General features: G+C 38.8%; 1 protein-coding gene across 7 annotated transcripts in view; it reads right to left on the reverse strand.

Annotated features, from left to right (window-relative positions):
* Window positions 1–13,973, reverse strand: part of TMEFF2 (transmembrane protein with EGF like and two follistatin like domains 2) — a 610,527-nt gene extending 596,554 nt beyond the window's left edge. For 5 of the 7 annotated variants that reach the window (XM_069022018.1, XM_069022015.1, XM_069022013.1 and 2 more), the window contains exon 1: window positions 13,649–13,960. The gene's annotated coding sequence lies outside the window, so the exon portion shown is untranslated. Of the gene's footprint in view, window positions 1–13,648 lie in introns of all 7 variants that reach the window. The other 2 variants (XM_069022017.1, XM_069022028.1) reach the window with 2 other exon arrangements.
* Between the last annotated feature and the right edge of the window lie 9,641 nt (window positions 13,974–23,614).

Here is a 23,614-nt window from a genome sequence, read left to right on the forward strand (position 1 = left end):
ATTCTCCCTCTCAAAATCTGCTATGTTAATGGATTCAGAGTAAATTGATAGTCTGCTGCAGTTCCATATGGAATTAGGAGCTTCTAAGTACCTAATTCAGTCCAAAAGGTGCCCATTTTTTCCAGCTTTGTTCAAGACAGTTTCTCACTTTGCTTGTTCCTAATTATTGCATGCCTCTGAAGTTTAGCTCTCTGCCCAGTTTCTCCTCTTTTCTTACAAGAGGGACAGCTAACAGAGACAGGATTTTTCTGACAAAGATGAACTACTTCAATTCATCTCAGTTGTCTGCTATCCTAATCTCTCAATTTCCTTAAATCAGCCACTCAAAGTGAAGAGACTAAAATGCTTACAGAGACAGAATACAGAAAAATAAGAGCCCAGCACACATAACAATGGTACAAAGAAAATGAATTGCTATGTTAAAGAAAAGCAAAGCATCAACTCAGCATATAGAGCCAGGCAGAAATCAGCAAGATACAAACAAAATGTATTTCAGAACTGAAAAGACAACAAGACAGAGCAAGATGTAGTTCTCAATCTGTACATTCAAAGCAGTTTTACTTAAATGTTCCAAGGAAAGTACTTATTTGTCATGATCACTGTGTCAAAATAAACTGATCTTAGCCTTCATGTTCAGCACCACACTAATCTAATCTATTTGCTAATTTCTGTGTAGCACATAACACGTGATGCAGTTTAAGATGCCATTGAAAGAGAAAACTCAACTGCCACACAGTTTTTAATTTAAATTATAGATGTGACAGTGTATTCTGTTCCTTTTATGGGAGTCAAATACAAGGATGCACTTTTTTCTTTGCCATTGATCAACTGAAATCACCAGCTGTTTATGCAGAACTGCTGGCAACCTTGGAAGTGTCATTTCTCTTCCTAAGCTTCATGAACTCAATTCACCCATTTGTTTAAGAGCACAACAAGCAAACCGTGTGAATGTTTTCATTATAAGTACATAAAAATACTTAATAAACAGCCCCTACTCATGCAAAAGTTCTACTGCAAAGAATGATACCTGCTAAAGAACTACAGCATCAAGCTCTACAAATTGGAGGGAGCATAAATCTATGTGAAAGTCTTTAATTGCTAGAACAACCTAAATCTCTCAGCTCTCTAATTAGTTCAACTCATACTGTCTAAGATGTAACACCTGGGGCTTATTATAGACACATTTTAAAGTTGTATGAAGTCTGTACAAGTGTGCAAACAAGCAGTAAAGTTGTTCTGCTTTCCACCACACTTAGAAAATAGTTTTTCTAGTATTTTTTTTGTTATCCACATTTGATCCTTAACTTAAAATGGTTGCCCTTGCTCTTAACTGCAAATTTCCAGGGGTGCTGAGGTCATTGTGAGGTGTATAAAACACTGATTTGCAGGTTTAAAAAACCCATCATTAACCCAGTTTTTGAATAATATGGCCAGAACAGGGAGAAGCACAGTATGATGGAGGTCAGACATCTATGTGGACTTGTGAACCCATATTCAACCTGCATATTCTAAGTTTTGATACTTATGACAAGAACACATTAGCTATTTAGAAGCCTCATGCTTTCATAGGTGAAATGCTGATTCTAAATGAATAGTCCATCATATGTACTCAATCCTTTTTCTTTTCCTAACCTTGCATTAGAAAGATATAAATACTGTTTTAAGAGTACCTTTCAGAAAGTTACAGAGGAATGACTATCCCATCTCACATGCCCTGCATATTACTATTATTCAGAACATTTAAGGCAATCAAAACAAAACAAAAAAATTTTTAAAAGCTATGAAAAGTTACTATAGTTTGCAATCGTGGTCTAGCACAGCCAAGCAATACTATCAATTCACTCATACCATACACATGCTCACATGCAACAACCTGTGGCACAGGCATCACAGTTACTACTCCCCCATTACTATGGGGAATATTTCTTTGACTTTTGCAATGCATGGCAACTTAGTTTTCCAAGTCCTCACACAAAAATCATCCACTGTGTTCCATCATCTTTTGGTAACAATCCATTGTCAAGTCATTCACTTTGAAACTTTTTAACAGAGCATATGCTGGCTACACATTTGCTGTTTACTGCCAGGTACTATCTGGAAGCCAGTTTTGCTCCATTCAAAACAGACAAGCAGGCTTAGCTTAGCATGTCCCATTGCCATACACAACCCCCACTAGCAGTAGTTGCTCACGCAGAATCAGATCAACCCCGACAGCCTGGCCAGATGAAGTTGAACAGCTGAGACCCATACACCAAAATCCTCCTACTTCATGGCTATGTCACACACATGCTTCCTGTAACAAACCCTCAGTGAGCCATTACAGAGCAGATAGGATCCCTGTCTCACAGCTGCATGTATGCAGCAGGGAGGATACATATGCATCAAGAGTCGAGCACATGGTACCTGTCTTCCTCACAGCTGATTATTCTGATGTGGTCTGACAGGAGCTACAGTGAAGCTGTATCCTTTTCAAAGGCTCCCTTGCTGCGTGAAAAGACAACAGATGTGGCAGTGGAACAGCATTTGGAAAGACTGAGAAGCCAGGCATGAAGACTATTCTCTTCCTGCTCTGACACAAGCACACAGCAGCCAACAAGTGGAGCCTCCTGTAAGCCCAGTTCTTTGGAGAAAAGAGTTGAGCAGCAGGGAAAGGCAGAAAGGGAGTGGCAGGAATATATCATTCTGTCTATAAAATAAACTGGGAAGGATGCATATGGCAGTGCCAGCAACCTATCATGAACTAGGTGATGGAAAACAGACAACAGCAGGAAAAGATGACATTTTAAAGACACTTTCAAAGATAATTTACAGTTACAATAGCAATCCACAGCACTGAGAAATTATGCCTGTCAGATGACTAATTGGTGATGAACACTACATGATGGAGTGAAGCTGTTTGACAATAACTGTCAGCATGATCACAAACAAAAACAACCAGCTACATCCACAACAGTCCCATCCAGCATATTAATGAGGGAGCTGGGACAATCCTTCAAAATATTCTGCAAGATTGAGGTCAAGTGACAAGCGATTTCATTTCAGGCAAAAAACCTTTGTAATAATTTATTAGCTGGTACCTTTTTGTTGCACTCAGAGATAGAAAACAAATCAGTTTCTTACTAAGAACAGCAATCTAATATAACCATACACAGCACTTTGGTCTGAACTTGGACAAATAGTCTCCTCCTCAGATCATAAAGGAAAATAATTTGTACCTGGGATAAAGGGCTTTCTTAACCTCAAAGTCCTCTTCAGAAATCTACTTTTACTATTTTAATCAAATTCATTCACCCCCACATACTGCAACATGAATCTAATCACTTGTTTTGCAAGTTTAGTACCCAGAGACATTGCAGAAGTTTTAACAGCTGTTGGAAAAATGTTGCAGCCTCTGACTTTTTTTACTGGAGTTGCTACAGCCAAGGTTTGCCATAAATTGATGATTTAGCTGGATTAGATGTTAATATGCAGCTTGATATATTATTCATGAGAATGAGCCACAGACCTAATTAGAAACATGACAAGAAAAGCTTTTGAGTCCACAATCTGGATTCTCCCTGACATGAAAGATTTGACATATGAATACATTTTCACTTATTGAGGGAAAAGAGATAAATGACCTTTCACATCTAAGCACAAAAGCATCATGTTGGAGATACAGAACTTGCCTTCCTGAGAGTTTGGGAAAAACCAGTAGAAATATCCAATTTGATATAAAAGAAGGCCTTTAGAAACACAAAGTATTTACCCCCTGATAGAGCATCTATCTGCTTAGAAAGCATCCATTCCACGTATCTTTCCAGTCACGGACATTAAAAAGAGGCTTTATAATCCTCTGCCAGGTGATCGTGTCTGGGGCTCCAATAAGGTGGCCCAGGAACCTGTCCCATCAAGGCATTTAGGCCTGATAAGTATAATATTGAGACAAATCACTGCTGTTACAGATATGAATGCTAAAACTTCATTTTCCAGGCTGAGATGAGAGCACATTTCAGATATAATAAGATGAAGGTATCGCTGGAAAAATTTGAAATAAATATGGTCTGTCAGGCTGAGAAAGAATATTATGAGAAACATTTTCTTCCATTTACAAAACAAACCACCACAATATACTAATGAGCTGCCAGGATGGAAGAAAGCACTTTAAACAAACTATTTTAATTTAGATGGCAATTAGCGTGAACCTTACAGTACTCATGGAAAAGAAACTAAAAGACTCACATTACTACCCAGTATTGATCCACCCCAGTAAAACTGAAGGCTAAACCAATGTAAGCAAGGCTTCCAAGGAACACAAACTGAAGTGGCACAGAAGCATCTGAGAATTTTTCCAGCCTTTACAAAACTGAGCAGGAAAAGTCATTTCCAATAAACAGCTAACAGCTTGCACTCAGATGTTTTTCTATGAGAGCAACACTGAAGGAGATTGAAAGGAAGAGGTCAGGATGTACTAGCTTCCAAAATTAATAATTCATAAAAAATTTCATTTGAGAGAGCTGTAATTAAAAAAAAAAACAAAAAAAACCCCAACCAAACAAAACACCAAGAACTTGAGAAGAACAGTGTAACACCTCAGAATCAATGATCTCCATGTCCTTACTTGTACAGGACCAGCTCCTGAGCTCTGTAAAATACACAATCACACACATTTCACTTAGCCCAAGCTGCTTTTGTTTCCTGATAGCTGAAAAAACATCAGCCTTGTGACAAGGATAAGAAGCTATTTCATTTTGAAATATTTTTAAGCAGCATTATTTGCCAGTAGGTTAAAACCATCTACTGGTAATGCCAGTCATTTCACCTGAAGCCACCAAGGAGCAAGCAAGTGCTAATTGGATAAAAGATACAAGCAATAAAGCATTGCCTCAAACTACAACTGTGATACCTGGCCTTGGAATTTTTTTAACTGTTTCAAAATAAAAATATAAATACAACCTTTTATAATCTACCATTGTTCAGGGATATGCTTATTTTGATTCTTAGTGAAAACAGGCTTTTTTAAATCAATGTAATTCATATTTTAGATGAAAATGTGGAAGAGATTGAAAGTCACTGATTTTTCTAATTTGTAAATCAAGACATGTTACATCTTCAGTCACTGCTGTAGAGATTACTGGCATATTCATAGTCCAGAGGTAGATTTTGAACAAATTGAAAACCCACAGTTTAATGATAAAAGGCTCAACTAAAGAAAGATCATGAAAAAAAAAGAGAAAAAACCCCACAAAATGAACCAGAAAAGTACATCAAGACTTGACAAGTTAAACCCTATGAGCTCAGTTTCAAAGTCTTTGTCATCAAGCTGTAACATTCACCAAACACAACTCCCCCAAAGGATGTAACTCTTCACAGGTCTTATTGAAGATGAAAGCAGCAGCTCACACCCTTGACATTGCCAGCAATAGAAAGTAGACCTCAATCTGCCACTACTCAGAGAGGCATTCAGTCTAGAGAGGGAGCTCTTCTCTTACTGCACATGAAAGCATTGCTTGTTTATATTCTTCTCAGATCAGTTGAGACTCCAGTGGTTAATAGCTAGGGGAAAAAAAAAAAAAAACGAAACAAAACAAACAACCCACATCATTCTAGGAAAGGGACTTGTATTACAAGTTTGCTTTGCTAGTATGTTTACACAGAATTTACTCCTAAGAATCCTAAGATATGGGTTTCAAAGAACCAGTGTTTTGCTGAGGAGGTTGTCTGTTATGGTCACTTTCAAACTAAATATTAAAAAACCCTGCTAGCTCATGGCCATGTACCAGAAGTTACACTAGAAGAGTATGGCAAAGCTGCTGCAGAGTCTGGTGCTCTTCAATTTCTTTCTCCATAATTTCCCTTCCTTTACTGACTGCCAGACAGACAGTACAATGAGTCTGTCATATCCTAAAACAAAAAAAACTTTTAAAATCTTCTCTCTCCTCCAATCCAATTGCGTAATTTTTCTTCTTTATCTCCACCCCCGCCATGCTTCTGGGCTTGAATGGTACAAAGGAGTCAAACCTCAAGAGGGAATATTGGCACCAGAGCATCCATCAGAGGCACATTTTAGATTCTGTGATTTTGTGTCTACAGTACTCAAACAAGAATTCCTGCTTATCCCAACAGAAGGGTGAACATAATTCGGCAACAAAGAAAAAACCAAAACCAAAAAACAGAACAAACAAAAAAAAACACCCCCAAAAGATGCCAAACAACAACAAAAACCAAATCAACCAACCAAAATAAAAACCAACAAAAAAACATACAACCTTCAGAGTTCTTATGCAAGGGGGTCTGGGTTCTTTGATTTTTGTGTTGGGTTTTTGGTTTGGGGTTTGGTTTTTTGTTTTTTGTTTTTTTTTTTTTTTTTGTTACTAACATCAACAAGGCAATTTTGAGGAAAGATTCCTAAAACATTCTTGGATTCATCAAGCTACTAAAATACTGAGCACCAGTACAACAGCTCTGTCTTGCTCAAGTATGGAAATGTATTAGGATGTCTAAGTGAATATGAACCTCAGTTTATTCTTAACTATATGGAGTAATTTGTCCCCTCACCCCCAGGAAACATTCCAGTTTATCTTTACTCTTTGAAAGGCAGAAAAATTGAACACAGATCATTGCACAAATACTACCTCACTGGTTCTTGAGGACAAAGGAGTGTGTATAGCACAAACCATTGGGGTTTTGCTCGAAACAGAAGAATTATTTTTACTAGGTTTCATAAAAATATGTTTGAGGAAGGAAACAAGAATAAGACAAAGAATTAGGCAGTAGGAATGTAATTGCCTTACACTTTCATAGTGTCTCTTGATTTAAATAATGGATAGGTCTAATCCCAAAATATGCTATTGCTCTCTTTAAAAATGCTAGGACTGATACAGTGAAACACAGCATGGGAACACAGTTTAAAACAAAATGTAAATTTTCCCTGTAATGGACAGTATGGCAAAACTAAGTAGCAGTGTTTCCCATTTGTTTAGTTTGCAGGTCTGAGTAATCCAACAATACAGTTTCTACAGTTGCAACCTCCCACCCAGTGAAGTATTTAAGACACCTAACCTGACCTCTATAGGCAGCTATTTTCAAGTTCCACTTTGCTCCCCTCTTTCCCAAACAGGCCATGTACTCAAGTCAATGGCACTACTCATGCCCTAAGAGAATCTAGACTGATGATGTAAAACACCCTTTCAATAAACCAAGGAGAGGCTCTCAGCACAGCAGCCAGTTCTAATGGAGACACATGAACTGAAAGGAAATAACAGCTATCAAATAACTGAGCATTTACAGCAATGAAAATGTCATTTATTTACCAAACAAACAGAACAGCAACAGAGCTCAATGTGTGACTAAAAATGAATAATATAAACGTTTTGACTGAAGTGATCTCTTTGAAACAATAATATTGACAGAGACAGCCCTAACCTGTGAAACTTTCTAGTTCTCAGTTTCTGCTAACTGCTCATTTGTAAGAGTCAACTAATCATCAGGATAACAATCCCAGCACAAAAGGCAACCTCTGTGCAGGGAGAAGTCATTGAAGACCTTCCCCAACACCCCAACCTTCTGTCAATGAGGAAGCACATATAGACACAGATAAGAATTTAGTGATGCATCTAATTCAACAGATCAATCCAGAGTGCTCTGCAAAGAGGGTATAGATTAGAAATCATACTTTGACCATGCTACTTAGAAAATTCAGACTTTTAGAAGTAGTTTCAATATTAAGTCCCTCTGATAATGCATTCTGTCCCAAAGTAAGCCATTTAAATAAATGAATGGCAATTTCAGCTCTTCCAAATTTCCACTGCACTTAAATTATAAGATTAAGCAAACATAATCTGCTTTAAGAGTTTAGTGAGAAAAGTTTCTACATCAAATCATGCTAATCCTCTTGTTAATACAGTTTGGTTATATTTAGGGACACCATTTCCCTGCTTATCAGATATAACCAAGATTCACAGTAGTGCTTAATCAAGAAAAGTCTCCTAGAATTATCAGTCAGCATCACAGTATCTGCTGCAGAACACATTCTAGGCCTTTCAATATAACATCATCCCAGACTGCATTTGCCCTTAATTTATTTAAATCAGTTTAATCCCAAAGGTTTTACAGACCAGAAGTAGAAAATGCCTCCTCGCTTGTGGTTAAATCATGGTTATACTTGACTGCTGTATAAACACTTGTACATCACAATGTATCTGGCTTGCATTTGTGATAATTTTCTTTTCATGTTAACATTTCTTTCAATATACAGCAGCATTTATGTACGGCCGAGCTCCCACAAAGCAGAGTTTGGCAGCAGCTAGGGGTACCACGGTGCAGTCGCAGCCACCTGCCAGCACCACTGGCCAAAACTAAAACAAGCAAAAGGAAGCAAAAACAAACAAACAAAGCCTAAAAAATTAAAAAAAACCAAACCAAAACAAAAACAAACAAAAACCCCGCTAAAGGTGATTGGCCCATTGGCCTGGTTACTAATAACATAAAAAGAAAACAACTGTTAAAAATAACACCTGGCAAACAAGCTGGCCAGAGCTAGCTATTCTTAGCTATCCTGTAACTTGCCTTTCTGAGCAAACATAGAGGTTTCAGCTGCCCACCTTTCAGAGACTGGGGCCTGCCAGACTAAGCTGAACATTCACCAATGTCTACTTGAATTATCTAAAGCTTTCAATCCATACACCCAAGTTTATGAAGTGTGATTCTTCATTTAATTTCCCATATTCAAAATTGATTATTCAAATGTACTCATGAGAAAGGTCTCAAGATTTACTGAGGACATGGAATGGTTTGGAAAGCACACTAAGGAACAAGGCAGACAAACAAATTTGACAGGAACGGGGAGAAAATATACTAGGGGGGGGAAAAGGCAATTGTATTTGTGTTTTTATTGCACCCTTATAAGCTATAACTTGTAATTTCTATGGGGTAGTTAATAGTTTATTCGGGTTAATAACCTAAGTCAAAAGTTTATTATTTCATTCCTGTCCCTGAACACTTGAAATTCTTCAAGTTCTCACATCCCAGGTGAATTCTGTATGCATAATACTAGAAAAGACATTCTTTATCAGAAAGAAAAATACATTTAAGCATAGTTGCAAGTATTTTATAAAGTCATACAATTCTCAAACTACTAGGTTAATTCCTGAGACTGTTTTTATCTTTTGCTCTTGTGCTTATTGTTGCCTTATTTCATATTCTGTTACTACTTGTAACCTACATTAAATCCTATCTCACTACAGCGCAATAATAAAGCAAATAATTACCTAAGGGATGAAAAGAGTGTATTCCTCACTATCTTGCATAAGGATAAAAACCAAACATTTCAGGGACTTCAACAACTCATTTCTCTTAACAGGAAAAAAAAAAAAAAAGAAAGAGCTTTAAAGATTCCATAAATTTCTAGCTCAAGTAAGAATCTCCCAAAGGGCACTAAGCCACGGAGACACGTGCACACCATCACCTTGTCAGCCTAGGAGCAGCTCCCTTCCTAAACAGGCTCTGTTGGCTGGTTTAATTTAATGGCAGGGAGGGTGAGTACTGACTCCTCTTCTTCTGAGGTGCAGATCTAAGAGGTGCAGAGCTGTAGATACAAAAATGCTGCTAGCGAGGATTTTCTTGTTATTTTCTAAGTCCGTGAGAGACTTTTCTCTCTCACAGAAGAGGTGGCAGGGAATGTAAACAACCCAGACACCTGCAACCTTGAAAAGTCTTGTTTATGGTATAGTAGAAAGATATTTTGACAATGGATGTTTTAGGATTTTAGCCAATCACCCCCAAGGGGTGGCTGGCCCTTTGTCCAATTAGGCTATGAAGAAAAAAGTCTATAAAAGAGTTTGTAAAATAGTTAAATAAATCAATCTTGCTGCACAACTCCTGCCTGCTGGATCTTCTCCTCCTCCTCCTCCCTATGGCTGCGGGACACGGTGCTATACCGTAGGAACCAGGCCTGCGGTAATACAGAGCTCCACCCCTAGGGCCACGTTACCTGGCATGCACAGACAAGCATTCCCCGACCGCTCAGGACAGCATGGCTAGGAATAAGCCATCCTACAACCTTCTGATCTGTAAGAGGACAAGCTGTAGGATAGAGGGCTGCCACAAAATATAAATATGCACCTGTTTCTCACCACCAGCCAGTTCACAGACTCAGACTCCTTCCACAGACCCAAGTGACAGTAGTGTCAAGGCACAGGAACTGGGAAGTGTCCCAGGATGCACGGAAAATGCTGGAAGCTGCTGTATAGCCCGTTCTTCAGACCGCTAAGTTTTGTGGTGCTGGCTCTATATTTCACAGCAACCACTTCAGTACAGGAGCTGGTGTAGTGAGAAGTTCTGGAGTTCTGTTTTCTCTCACATAAATTCTCTTCTTCTCCAAGACACACAACTTGAGAGAGAGAGACACCTCCTCAGGAGGCAACATTTAATTGCAACCATTTCCCAAAGTGAACTTGTAAAATATGCTAAACATTTACATTATGGACTTAGGGGATTTCAAGTCTAAAACTCTAAACTGTATTTTTCCAGTTAAAAATTCCTGTCAATTAAAATTTTAAACTCAGCCAGTTTTAACCACAGAGTGGAATACTCTTTGTCCCAGACCACCATCCAAACACACCCTTGCTTGTATACAGCTCATATACCTTTTGGGTGTCTCGACTACAGAACTAAAACATCCAAGATCTAGTTAGTATTGCTTAGCACTGAATCTCCAGAACAGGGGTACAATTACAAACACTAATGCAAACAACTGGAAGCAACTAGAAGGGTTTTGGAGGGGGTTGGGGGGGTTGTTTTTTTTTTGTTTGTTTTTTATTTTACAGGGAGAATTAACATGGCAGTAATAGAAATCATCTTTCTACAGCAGCAGCTCTCCCAACTTGCACACTTAAGACTGCACCACAAGTAGTTTCTAGATATGAAATCTGGTTGCTACGTGCCACCAATTCACATGGAACTGCTATAGTAAAATGCCATAGACACATTTTCCTCTCTTTTTCTTTCAGTTCCAAAGAAAGTCATAAAGGCTGGCTTGCTCCCTGGGTAGCCATGTTAACACTAAAAAGGCTGACCAGCAAAAATGATTGCAATCACACCACTACAATCTTCCACAGAGGAGGGCAATCACACAGATCAGTGTATGGTCAAATTGCCCCCTAATTCTGGTAATGTCCATCTACTCTGGATACCCTTACTTTGTATTTTTGTTTCTCAGTCATCACAGAACTGAGAGCTGCAAGAAAAGGAGAAAGGAAAAAACATTAATAGTCCTTGGGTAAGAGCAATACTGGGCTGTAAGTAACTAAAAATAGTTGATAGTGTCTGTATCAGGCTTTTTTTTTTTTACTCTCCACCAGTGTCCGTTTCAGGCATCCTGTTAGTGTGATTGAGGATTTTGCAGCTCAAATACAAAGGGCTGCAATCTGAGAAGACTACAAGAAAATAAACCTTATCGGACTTTTTTTTTCTTTCCCCCCCAACTGCCAGGTGAAAGTTATAAAATGAAAGGGCCTAGAGTTTTTAAGCCTAATTTTAGAAAATACAGTATTAGTGTCAGATTCCAAGGGGACAGAGATATAGGAACAGCAAGGAAATGCTCCCAGAAATGTTTTTTAGCCTGAAGAGACAAGCTAGCCACATGGACAGGAGAGAGAGACTTTATCTACAACATGTACATTACTGAATGCAAGATTTCTTGGCCCTTTGGGCTTCTGTTTCTAACAAAAAGCAACATATTAACTTGTGTTTATGAAGACTATAATTGGATTTCAATGTTTTTGAGACAGCTTCTGAGCAAAATACAAAGAGACTGCATTACATGTTAGTAAATGTAGCATGTAGAATAGCAACTAAATAGTCCTATTTCATAGTTAAATGTTCAGTTCTTCATAAATCATGTGAACAAGTTCATGTAATGTAGTACCTAAACCAGCTAAATCCCACCTACACCTCAGACCTCCACCTATACCTGCCTGTGTAACTACTATTTTCCACTCTGCTCCCTATCCTTTCTCTCACTGCAGTCCTCAAGCCCTCAGCCAGGCACCAGCCAACTTCTCACCTCGCTGCTGGTAATTACCAAGTGAGCACCTGCCCCACCCACAGCAGCTGCGCAGGTCCCTGACTGCCTAGAGAACAAACCTAAAGTGCAGACTAAAAAAAAAAATGGAAAAAAAGAGAAATATTACAACTCTTCTAAATAGTTTGAGACTAGTAAAAGATGCATCAGGATGTCATGAGACTTATTCATTCCCTCTAGGCCACTCAAGAAAATAAATATATCCTTCTCTGTGAAGGGAACACAGGGTTTTTTTGTTGAAGCAGAAGCATATTTTATTAGCCCAGTCTCCTTCCATGTTTGTCCCCCCTCCACAGGAGGCCACTCACTATGTATATAAATATCTGTGTCTGAGAACACATCTACATGAGTGTGTGACTTGCACTGGAGCAGTATAAGGCATAGTTTTATTGCACAAAGATGCAGAAATCTGTCCCAGAAGAGGTACATCTTATGTAGCTGTAAGAACCCCGCCAGCACATCTGCTGCTAAAGCAACAGTTCTATGCAGTAGCTTCAGTGTGCTGAGATGGAAGTGTTGCTTTGTAAACACGTAAACCACAACAAAGCATTGGTGACAAGCCTTTTTTCCAAGTTTGACTGAAGGTTTCCCTGCAGAGGGCACACAGAAGCACGACACATTTGCCTACTGTGCACCTACAATTTCTACACGATCATTATCCCTGCTCAGGTGACTGAGCAAGCTGACAGTATCCGACAGGTTATCTATCATGTATAGAAAGTCACAGAAAGAAGAAGAGAGGAACAAAATATGGAAGATTACAACGCAAAAGATGTTGAAGGAGTGTGACAAGGATTGAAGATTAAGAGACAGAAGTAAGAAGAGGCCATACCCTTTGACTGCAAAGTGCTGAGGGGAAACTGCAAGTATTGGTGCATTAGAGCTCACCACGCTGACTTGCATGCCTTGTCCACATTACCATTATTTCAATTAGATTTGCTTCCTGGACAAGATTCCAGGTCTCCAATACCAGTCCTACCTCCCTTACAGCAGTCTCCATCTTGGCAGAGAGTTGCAAATAGATCAGAGATTGACTTTTACACCATGAGCATTCAAGTTAGACATGGAGCTTCAAGAAAAAGGCTGCACAGCATGCCCAGGAAAAAAAGTTTTTAAGAGATGGAAAGAAGGAAATACTGATTAAGAGTCACAGTTTTGCTGAGGTTTAGCCTTTCAGATGTTTGCTGCTTTTCTACTGAAAACTGCAGATGGGAAAGCCTAGGCAGAAAAGGGAGAGAAAAGCCATGTAAACAAACCATAGTTCCCTACATGGACAGAAGCAGATTCCATCTTCACCAGGCTAAGGAGAGTGGTTTCATTATCAGAAAAAAATGAAAGCAAAAAAAAAACCACCCCAACATATATGTTCTCCCACTACATTTAGGCATTATAATAATAAAAAGGCACTATAAAACCACTGAAGGAAATTAGTGAGTTAGAAAAAAATCAACAGGACACAGGTTAATGGTACCTATATCTATCTTTGGAAGATGAGCAATTACAATCTGCATCCCAGCACATGGCCAGTATTTACTATAATTTTAAATAACAATAAAGTCAAACACAACATATCACTGATGCTCCTACCTTCTGCTTTCCATACACAGCACAGGATGGCAGCAACTACAGCTCAATTCTCCTGAGCTCACACTGCACTGCAGCTATTCTAGCCACACCAGCATAAGAACAGCCTCAGGTTATACAGCCAGTGCCTGAGCCAGGCACCAAAGCACATTTCTGCTCAAGCAATGGCAGCTCTGCACTCTTCCTTCTTTTCGAGGAGGGAAACAAGCCCTACAAAAGTCTATGCTTATCACAGCTTGCCCTTACCAGCTTCAAAGAGCCAAATTCTGCAGATACCCTAAAGAGCCTGTTAGGAAGAGCCAGCCTCGTTCTCCTTTCGTGAGATCCAGGTGATACCCACCTGCATCCATTTAAAAAGGTAGGTTCCAGCCTGGGAGTGACTCGGGTCTAAGCAGAGAAGTGATGATAATTAAAACCACCTGAGTAACAGCTGAGGTGACTTAGTTCCCTGCTTTGGACAGGCACAGTTGGTGTCCTTGCTGTAGTGGGGCATTCCCTTCTCTGGCAGGGGCTGGAGGGTAGCTGGGAACCTTTCCGAGTGCATGGGTGCTCCTGCACCTCTGGTAGCTGGGGTATGACATGTGTCTTCTGGAAACCTGGCACCACAGTGGGGAACCTCAGGTAGTCTCTGGCTGGCATCTCTGATTTTTTTGCAGTTCATCTGTTTTAGGTCTGAAATCAACAAATGGACTTTTAACTCCCACTCCCAGTACAGCAGAAACTTGAAGCAAATGGGAACCACATCAGGAAGGTTCTCTGAAATGTCAGAGCCCACAGTGGGAGAGGTGGAATCCTAATGGGGCTTTGCCTCACCTTTTCTGTAAGATGGAGAACAGCAAAAACTAGCTAAATCTTTTTTTTTATCAAAGTCTAGTTGTGCTGAGCAGTACAAAATATAAATAGAAAAATCTTAGAAATACCTCCCCTCCCTGCTTGCTATGAACTCGCTCAATCCAAAACCTTCTAAAAGCTCCACAGGGCTGTCGGCTGCAGCAATACCCTGGTACCTCTAAGAGTCTTTTTACCACTTCATTCAGTGATCTGCTGTTTTAGATATTTCCCATTCTGTGCTCAGGCCACATTTTCCTGAAATCCTGCCATGCCCAGGTACCTGCAAGATCTGTAATTATTATTCAAAGTGCTCTCATTAGCGTGTCTATTGACAACACTTCCATACAAATAAGACTGGGTTGGTTTGTTTTCTAACAAGCTCACATCTATAACAGATTTCTTTCTAAATTCTTCACTGATATTTTTACTGTGAAGTAATTCAGGAGAAATTTACCCATCTTCACTTCCACCAAGACATGCCCCCTGCCTGCTTTGGTGATAACCATTCACAGAGCAAAGCACTTCATAAAATGTAGTCTCACTTGCCCAGGATGACTGGCCAGGCACGCTTTGAACTGCTTGAAACTTGTGCCCTTGAGTCTCTGCATTTGTCACACAGGACCCTCACTCAAGACGTAAATGTATCTCGTCCTCGAGCTCTGCTTCTGCCCTACCCACACTTTTAAAATGACGCTTCCTGCCACAAAGCACAGAGCTGCACCTAAGCAACTCACAAACACCAAGGTTAAAAAAGGGGGAGGAAGGCAAATGCCCCATGAAGGTTCTTGACGAGCTACATAAACACGACTGAATACCATCATTAAATGTATCTGGTGCCTTTTATTGGAGATGATGTGGCTAGAAGACAACAGAGATACCACCAGATACATACATGGTACATATATGCAGATTTGTTCACTGTCTATATTAGATTTTTCAATTTCCAATGAGAAAGACAGTAATAAATCAACATTTTTTATGCAGCTAAGTGAATAGAGCTTTTGTTAGTTCACAAAGCACAATATTGCTGCCCCAAAGCAAGAACATACAGGCCAGAAATATATCCATCTATTTGCAGTATTGTTGGATGAAGATACACTTTTTAAAATACGTAGTGGCTTTGGTAATCACTAAAGGTAATGCAGATTGGGCTACCCCACTGTTTACTCATATTTCTGTTGCACAGAAATCTTGGATTTTTTGCAGTGCATATTTGTAATTCTGACATTTTCTGAAATGAAAGTGAGAGGAGAAATGGACTAAGTTCAGACACCCGAAGTTACATATTAAGGTTTGCAGAGGTAATTCAAAGACACAAGGAAAGCTTTTCTATGTGAAGAATGACAGAGCAAATTAAAATAAGTATTGACAAGAATAATCAACACAGTAGAAATGAAGAACATCTGCACCATAATAGAGGGTGTATAAAATCAGACTCTGCATCAAGAGAACATAATTCATATTTCTGCAGGTAGATATCATGTATTCAGATCTTACTAAAATACATAATACAGCATTTCAGACTACGCTCTCAGTCAGACTCAAAAGGAGGTGGGGACATCAGAGGAAGATAGATGGAGTTTCAAAAACATGGTTGATATAATCCTGGAGAGAGTAACCCTATATTTAGGAAACATTTTGCCGTGGTGTTCTTTCAGGAGTATCAATCATATAATCCAAATGTGGGCCCAGCCCTGTTCCTTAGGCAGTGCCTGATGCCCAGGCTGGGGCTACCCCTGGCTGCCCTTGCTGCTCCCTCACACAAGCAGTGCATTCAGGGATCTCCAGCTGATTTGGGTTTATCACAGTGGTGAGAAAGGCTGCACTTCTGTTTCCAAAACACAAAAGCAAAAGAGACAAGGGATGACTTCAAGGCATGCTGCAATTTCTTCTGCCACACTGCAGGGAAAAGGTGGGAACAGAGAAATGGAGAGTAGGGGAGCACAGCAGTGTCTCACAAGGCAGTCCAGAGAATAAAACAAGGCTTGAATAGCCTGAAAACATACAGTCTCACAGCTTCTCAGGCAGGAATACTGCAAAGGTGTACTTGGAATTGATTTGTTGTGCAGTCTGCTTATTTTTAATTTTCTGGTGTCTTGATAACTAAAAGTTCCAATCCATTTTTTTTACATTTGTTTTGTTTTCTATGGAAATCTAGAATCTCACCTCAACTTTTTTTTTTTTTGTAATCCACATCGTGGCTACCACAGTTTTTTATTTATTTATCAGACGACAAAAATCCCTATGCACTTTTTGTTTGCACTGCTGGAACCTGTGCCAGCCGTGCCATGCTCCTTATGTGCCCATAAGAAGTGACAAGGAGCAGCTGTAGTGATATCAAAGGACAGCAACGAAGGGTAGAGGAATCAAGTCTTCACTGCTCAGTAAGAAGGCAAATAGAAGTACTGAGCTGGGTTTACACCACCTCTGCTGCTATAGATTTATGGCATATTGTAATACAATTATCTACAAGCAGGAAATCAGCAGGCTGCTGAAAAATGGCAGCAGAGGGCTGAATAAGCTACCCCTAGTGCTGAAAGACAATAGATTTAATTTGTCCCTAAGTTGGTAGGGATGTCATCCTGTGATAGGGTAAATAAACAAATTGCAGGCAAAATAAACCTGCACACATCCATGTTGAGATAATCTGACTGACGAGGTGCCTGGATGTTGTGTGCATAAGAATCTCTAGCCAAATACTGAATTCTAATTGACTTTCACAAGTCAATTCATACTGGATTTCACAAAGGCAGCTGTCAATGCTCTGTGGTTGAACAGCTTATTGAATTAGGAGAAAGTCACTCACTATTCTGAGCAGACTGCATTCTGAAAGTACAGGTGAAACAGCTAAAAAATCCCATCAAATATGACTTAGTAGGAAAAGGATTTATAAAAATTCCATTGTAAATAGAAGCATATTGTTCTGATTTTACTTCCATTGTTCTGTGAAATTAGGATGACTTTTATAAATAATGAACAAATGAATTTTTATTTATTGAACATAAAAAATGATTTTTTTCTTTATAAATGGCCTCATGGATTAAATACTGTTTATGTATTTCAGAAAGCTGTGGGAGAGCTGTGGAGAGTTCTGTTTAAATCACCCCAAGTGATATATAAATCACTTCTAAATTGTTTAAATCATCTCCAGCTCATAAGACAGGAAACTTCTTGTTAGAGAAGCAGCTAACTATGTCTTTTCATACTTGAAATATCCTGATGCTTTGAATTATACAAGACATTTGAATGCTTATTTTGCACTTGGGACCCAGATCATCTACTAGTCTTTGGGGATATTGGAACTTGACATCCAGCTCAGCAGCTTGCTTTATGCAGTAACCAGTTCCAAGCAACTTAAAGAACATCAGCTGTGAGGGTCTCTTCTTAATCTTCCTGTCTCCAAAGATAATTTCAACAAATACTATAGGTTTGCAATAAGATAAAAAATGCATGTTTAAAGAAGCTTTCAAAATGGCTTAGTGAGATGTAAATTGGCTGTGATTGAGTGGAAATGAAACTGGGGGCTATGGAAGTGTGAGCCTGTTGTTACTCAGGAATGACACACTTCTTTGTCAGGAAAAGAAGAGATTCCACAGAGCAAGGAGTTTCTAACAGAGCAAAGCAGCACCATTCATTTTGCAAGTCAGCACAGCTTTCAATCATGTTTCTCAGTTTCATATTGGATGCTCTCATTCTGTTTTCTTTTCACTGACTTATTTGGAAAATGTGGAGATCCTGAGTAGTTTACATCAACTAATCCCCCGGGCTAGGGAATACGGCACAAAACAATGCACATCACAGACCCCCTTATCTTTTTATGATATACATCTTTAATATGCATCATTATGGCACACAGGAAACCTGACTGCAGAGTAGTCATGCATACAGAGCACATGTCACCAGTCGCTCAAAAGTGGGCCTGTGGGTATTTCAGGCTGAGTGGGTGTGTGTTTTATTTATCACATGGATATGACAACTCTCTTCATCTAGTAAGCGAATGCAGTAACTGCTATTCCACCACTAACACCTTTTAATGTAGTAAAAAAAAAAAAATTTAACGTTATTTGTTTTTAAGTATTCTACTCTGTATCATGATGGATTCTGAAAGCCATGGTGACTTTTTCAACTGTTTTCTTTGAAGAGGTCTAATAGCACAGTTAACATAGTTGAATTATTTCACCGTGTAAGAAATTTCACTCCATTTTCTGCTTTTCACATTCATTCAATTTATTTTCATCAGGTACCAGCTTGCTGTCCAGCAAACCAATCTCATTCCATATTGATTTGTGGTGAGGCAAAAGGACAAAAGGAAGCAAAAAGAATAGGAAAAAGGTAGCCAAAAAAGGAGAAGCCCTTGACCTCTTTCCTTCCTCTGGCAGCTTGGCTTGGTCAAAAGATAAGTGTTGTAGTATATAAGTAATTCCTCTAATACAAGCAGTATAAACACATTTCTAGCCCCTCGCAGTGTGGTATTTGTTTACTAGATTTGGATAGCTATCACATTGTGACAGGAGTCATGATGCAACAGAAAATATTTTCTAGTTGAAAAACCCACATAACCCGTAGCTGGTGAAAACCAACACAAGCAGAAAGTTTGTTTGCTCACCCTCTCTTAAGTGTCTCACTCCTGATATGCTCCAAGCTCCAACATTCAGCCCATGCCTATATTCAGAATGGTTTGAGCCTGCGCTGTGCCTATTTACACACTGTTAGTACAACGCTCACACTCTGACAAGGATGAGTGATTTTCAACACTGCTGATACTGAAATGCTCTTCAAAATAAAGGTTCTGACCAAATGAGCTACTGAAATGCTCAGACTGTCACAGCTCCTGAGGGCAGCTGTGCTATAACATGTCAGAAACATGTTTAACACACTGGAGGGTTTGCAACAAGCACCATTTGGATTGGTGCAAGTATGTAATGTGATAACAGTTCACTATCATATAAGAACTGAAATTGCCCCATAACCTTGTTATAATTGCAAGCAAATTATGTGCAAAAAGTCTAATGTGGAGAGCAAAAGATCATTTAGAAGAAAGATGTTAGAACCAGTCAGCTCTTTATTTTTCATCTTCTGATGCATGTGCTTACATCTATCTTATCTTGAAATGCTGTTCATCAAAACAGGTTTCCAGACAGGATTTCCTAAGGTGTCGATTTATAAATCAGATATGAATGTGCACAAGATCACTCTGACTCAGCTTTGAATTTGACCTAAAAGTATTTCTTGTCATATCAAGGCAAATTATGATGTAGCAGTAAAACAACAGAAACACTTCTGAGAAACATTGGTGCTATTCCTGGCAGTGGGATGGTGCTGAATATCACAAAATACTGACAGATCAGAAACTGTTGAATAAAAGAAAATAGGAAACCAGTAGCTTATATTGTCTACATTTATTAAATTATACTCTTCCTGGATTGAAAACTACCTTGAAAAAAACAAGGTAGTTGTGGCCATCTTTTTTCACACAGAAGCATGACCACTACCACAAACCCTGCCTTCTTCAAAGCATGACAGGTACTAAGACCTACCAAATGGAGTTGCTTTAGTATGTCATAATCTAATTCTAAAAGTAAGATTTACAAGTTAATATTCCCTTCCATTCTGAATAATCACCTGGAAATCTGAGTTGTCTTTTTCTTGTGTACACTCTGTTTATTTTTACTCTCCAGAGAAGGAAAGACAAGAAAGGTGAAGGATGGGTGTGGGGACATCAGCCTAGAATTGGAAATGCTTTGCATTATCTGGTAATCTCATATGCATTATATGCAAACACTATAGCAATCCATCAATGCTGAAAGATCTGCAAACATTTAAAAGATGACAGCTTTAATTCCAGTACAAAGTATATTCCCAAATGCATCTCATGTTCAGAAGATATCAAGAAAATAGGTGTTGTGGTTTGTCTTTGGTTTTGTTTTTTTTTTAATTACATTACATTATTCATAGACCAGCATAATGTTTGTTTGGGGAGGAGAGGTTGAGGCTTTTTTCCTCAGGGACTGAATAAAACCTCTGAGGATGGCCAAGAAAAACAAGAGCCACAAATAATCTGAAGTGATTCAAACTCTGGAGAATACTTTTTCCTTTCTACATCCTCTCCCCTTTGGTACAGGTTTGGTACAGCTGCTGGCAGAGAATGTTAAAAGTTTATTGCTGTGGACAGGGATACAGTAATTTCAAAGTCCTGGAACATTAACATGCTAAGTCTACCAATCTGCCTACGTATGAAGTAGGGATCTTGAAAAAGGTGGACCTGCTGGAGAAAAAAAGAGAAAAGGAGCTGCTCTTCAATAGTTGTCTAGCCTCATTATCAAGCAAAGCCCAGACACCACTGCCACTGAACAGCCCATCAGGACAAACCCCATAGCAAATATGCGATGTTCTCGCTCATGAAACCAGAACACCAGAATACAAAGAGTGCCTTTCAGATAAACTGGCCTAGTTAATCTGTACAAAGAAAATAAATTTATTATGTTTACAGTACACCTTCTGGAATTCTCAGAGCACCATCTGTTTTTAAGCAAACAATTGCAACTCATAAAGTAGTATACCTACAGTGATTTACAGAGAACAGTTCAGACCTTTATCCCCAAGTATGATGACAGAAAATTTTATACTTTTCTAAGTTGATGCTTCCTAGAGAGTCAGGGTCAATGCAGATGTCCTTTTCATTCTTTAGTATTGTATCTATTCCTAAATTAGATTATATTAAATAATATTAGATTGATAGATAACACAACACCTATCTTTTATCTTAATTTGACTAAACATTTGCAATGCTCCTAAAGCAATGGTTTTTCATTTGAATCTTCCTGTACACAGCTGGAGATTCAACTGAGTTTCTATTCCCTCTTTGTCCTGCTACTACCTTTGATGAAATTTATCTGGATGTGTGAAAATGGAAGACTCTGACATGGAATTAATTCAGAACAAAATTAGGGAGAAAAGTGGTAAATAATGCATAGCATGGCTCCATTAGCCCTTTCTTCTCTTGGTATCTAAAAAGGAAAAAACTCTGAGGCACAGAAAGTAAAAGGTTCTTTACTGACAACTGCGCTCATCCGTAAAGAATCAGGATGGTATCAATATTTCATCAGGTGCTTGGGCCTTTCTAGTATAACTTTGATAGAGCTGGTGTAATGACAAGTTGTGGTGTAAAACAGTCCTCCTCTTTTCATGCCTGGAGTCACAGTTTTGAGAATCACCCCAAGACACCTGGTAACGTAAATCCAAAGGATGTAGTGTTCTGATTGAGTGTCCTCCTATTTAATTACTTCAAAAGATAATCTAACTCAGTTTTTTCATCAGCAACAGGTGCCTGAGATCCCAGAGATTTTTGTGTTATACATGATGGAAGAAATAATCCAACCAACTACAGATGGCTTGGATTTATTCTGCCGTGGTAATCAGCAGTTATATTATTCCTGTTACTATTGTTGTAAGAGATTCTGATTCTGAAACACAGAATATCTGAAGATGAGGTTCTGAATTAAAAATGTGGATCTAAAACTATTGTGAAATTAATTTGAACTTTTATCTCAGTTCTAGTAAGTTCTGAGAGAATGGTTATGTACAAATACTTGTAATATTTCAGAAGTTACACAGATATTTTGCCAGTTATATATCTCAAAATGATTGGATTTCAGGGGGAGGAAATTATGTGATAAGGTGAGTTAAGTAGCAGTTTCATTTATGGTGTAGTTAAGCTGAGATGGCAGGATTTATGAATGTTGTTGGAAAGGTCTGAATAGTTTTCATAGAAACTATATAATACTGGTGTGCTTTTAAAGTTCAGGCCACTGTCAATTCGTCACTTCTCTCTTTTAATGTGATATCCCAGCCTTTCATTCTTATGACAACTGCCACCAAAATCAAAATCAATTATTTAGGGCCAAACACTTGTTGGTGTGGTTGTGACTGGAGGAAGAATTTTTAAAAAATCACATCCATCACAGGTTCCCATTATGACTTGAAGGAGGAAGGGCAAAATCATGGGAGGAAAAAAAGTCCTGAGTCTTTTTCCATAAGGGTCTCTCCAGTGGAAGTCTAACAAGCCTAAGATCCAATGGTCTGGAGAATTATGCCATGGTCCAAAATATGGCATCAGATGCACGGATTTAGTTCCTGTCTCTCTGTTTCTCTGTGGACATCTAAATTATAGAGCCATGCTAAGAATTGGACAAATTGCCACAGGGAGCTTGGAGCTGGATCCAGAGCTGTGGCAGAAGTGATGCTTAATTTGGTCTTACCTTGAACACCTAATTCTTCTGTGCCCTCTAACAAACAGAAGTAATCCCCCAGCATCATTTTTGGTTAGTCCCTTGATATCAGCAGGCTTTGGGATGCCCCAGCCATTGCTTTCTCTTCTGCAATAGGATTTTTTCCACAAATTGCTGGGCAAGTGGTAAAGTGCTGTTATTTCTCTACATTATCTCAGTACCGACCTACAAAAGAGGATGCACCATTAACTGGCCAAATGGAACTTAGATCCTTTCAGGCTGCTGTGATAAATAAATTATTTTTAACCCTAGACACTAAAGCCTGCCTTTAAATTTAGCAATACCATTTAAAATACCTTTTTGCTATTTGCAATTTAGGCAGGATAGTTTAATGGCAGTTTTAGATGATAATTGCAAAGTTATAGTCAAGGCAAAAATTACTACAAGAACAGATGTCCTAGGTGTGTAACAGACTTTTCATTCTAGTGTGATCCATAAAAGGGTGAAGGTGTGAAACTAACAAGCAACTGGAGAAGTTGGGGAAGGAAAACAGGGAAGCAATCACCAATCTTTGCAGTACCTGTTGAGCAATAATTATCAAGGGTTCAAATAGTATGCTCTTTCAAATGGTTTGTTCATTCATGGCCACAGAGATTTAAAACTGATACCCACAATTGCTGCAATCATGCTCAAAGTGTACTTTTCAATAGTGTTTTAGCACTGGTATATTTCTAATATCAGTTGACAAGTAGATTCACATGAGACAGAGCTGGAAAGAGCATCTTTCCCCTGCTGAAGAGTTCAACACTTTTATATGTAACTGTTTAAAGCTGAAAGGTAAAGGGTAGCTGAGGTTATTGAAGAAATCTGCTGTCTTTTTCCCCACAGGGTAACATTCAAACATGACAAC

The sequence above is a fragment of the Aphelocoma coerulescens genome, chromosome 7, assembly GCF_041296385.1.
Source record: "Aphelocoma coerulescens isolate FSJ_1873_10779 chromosome 7, UR_Acoe_1.0, whole genome shotgun sequence".
NCBI lineage: Eukaryota > Metazoa > Chordata > Aves > Passeriformes > Corvidae > Aphelocoma > Aphelocoma coerulescens.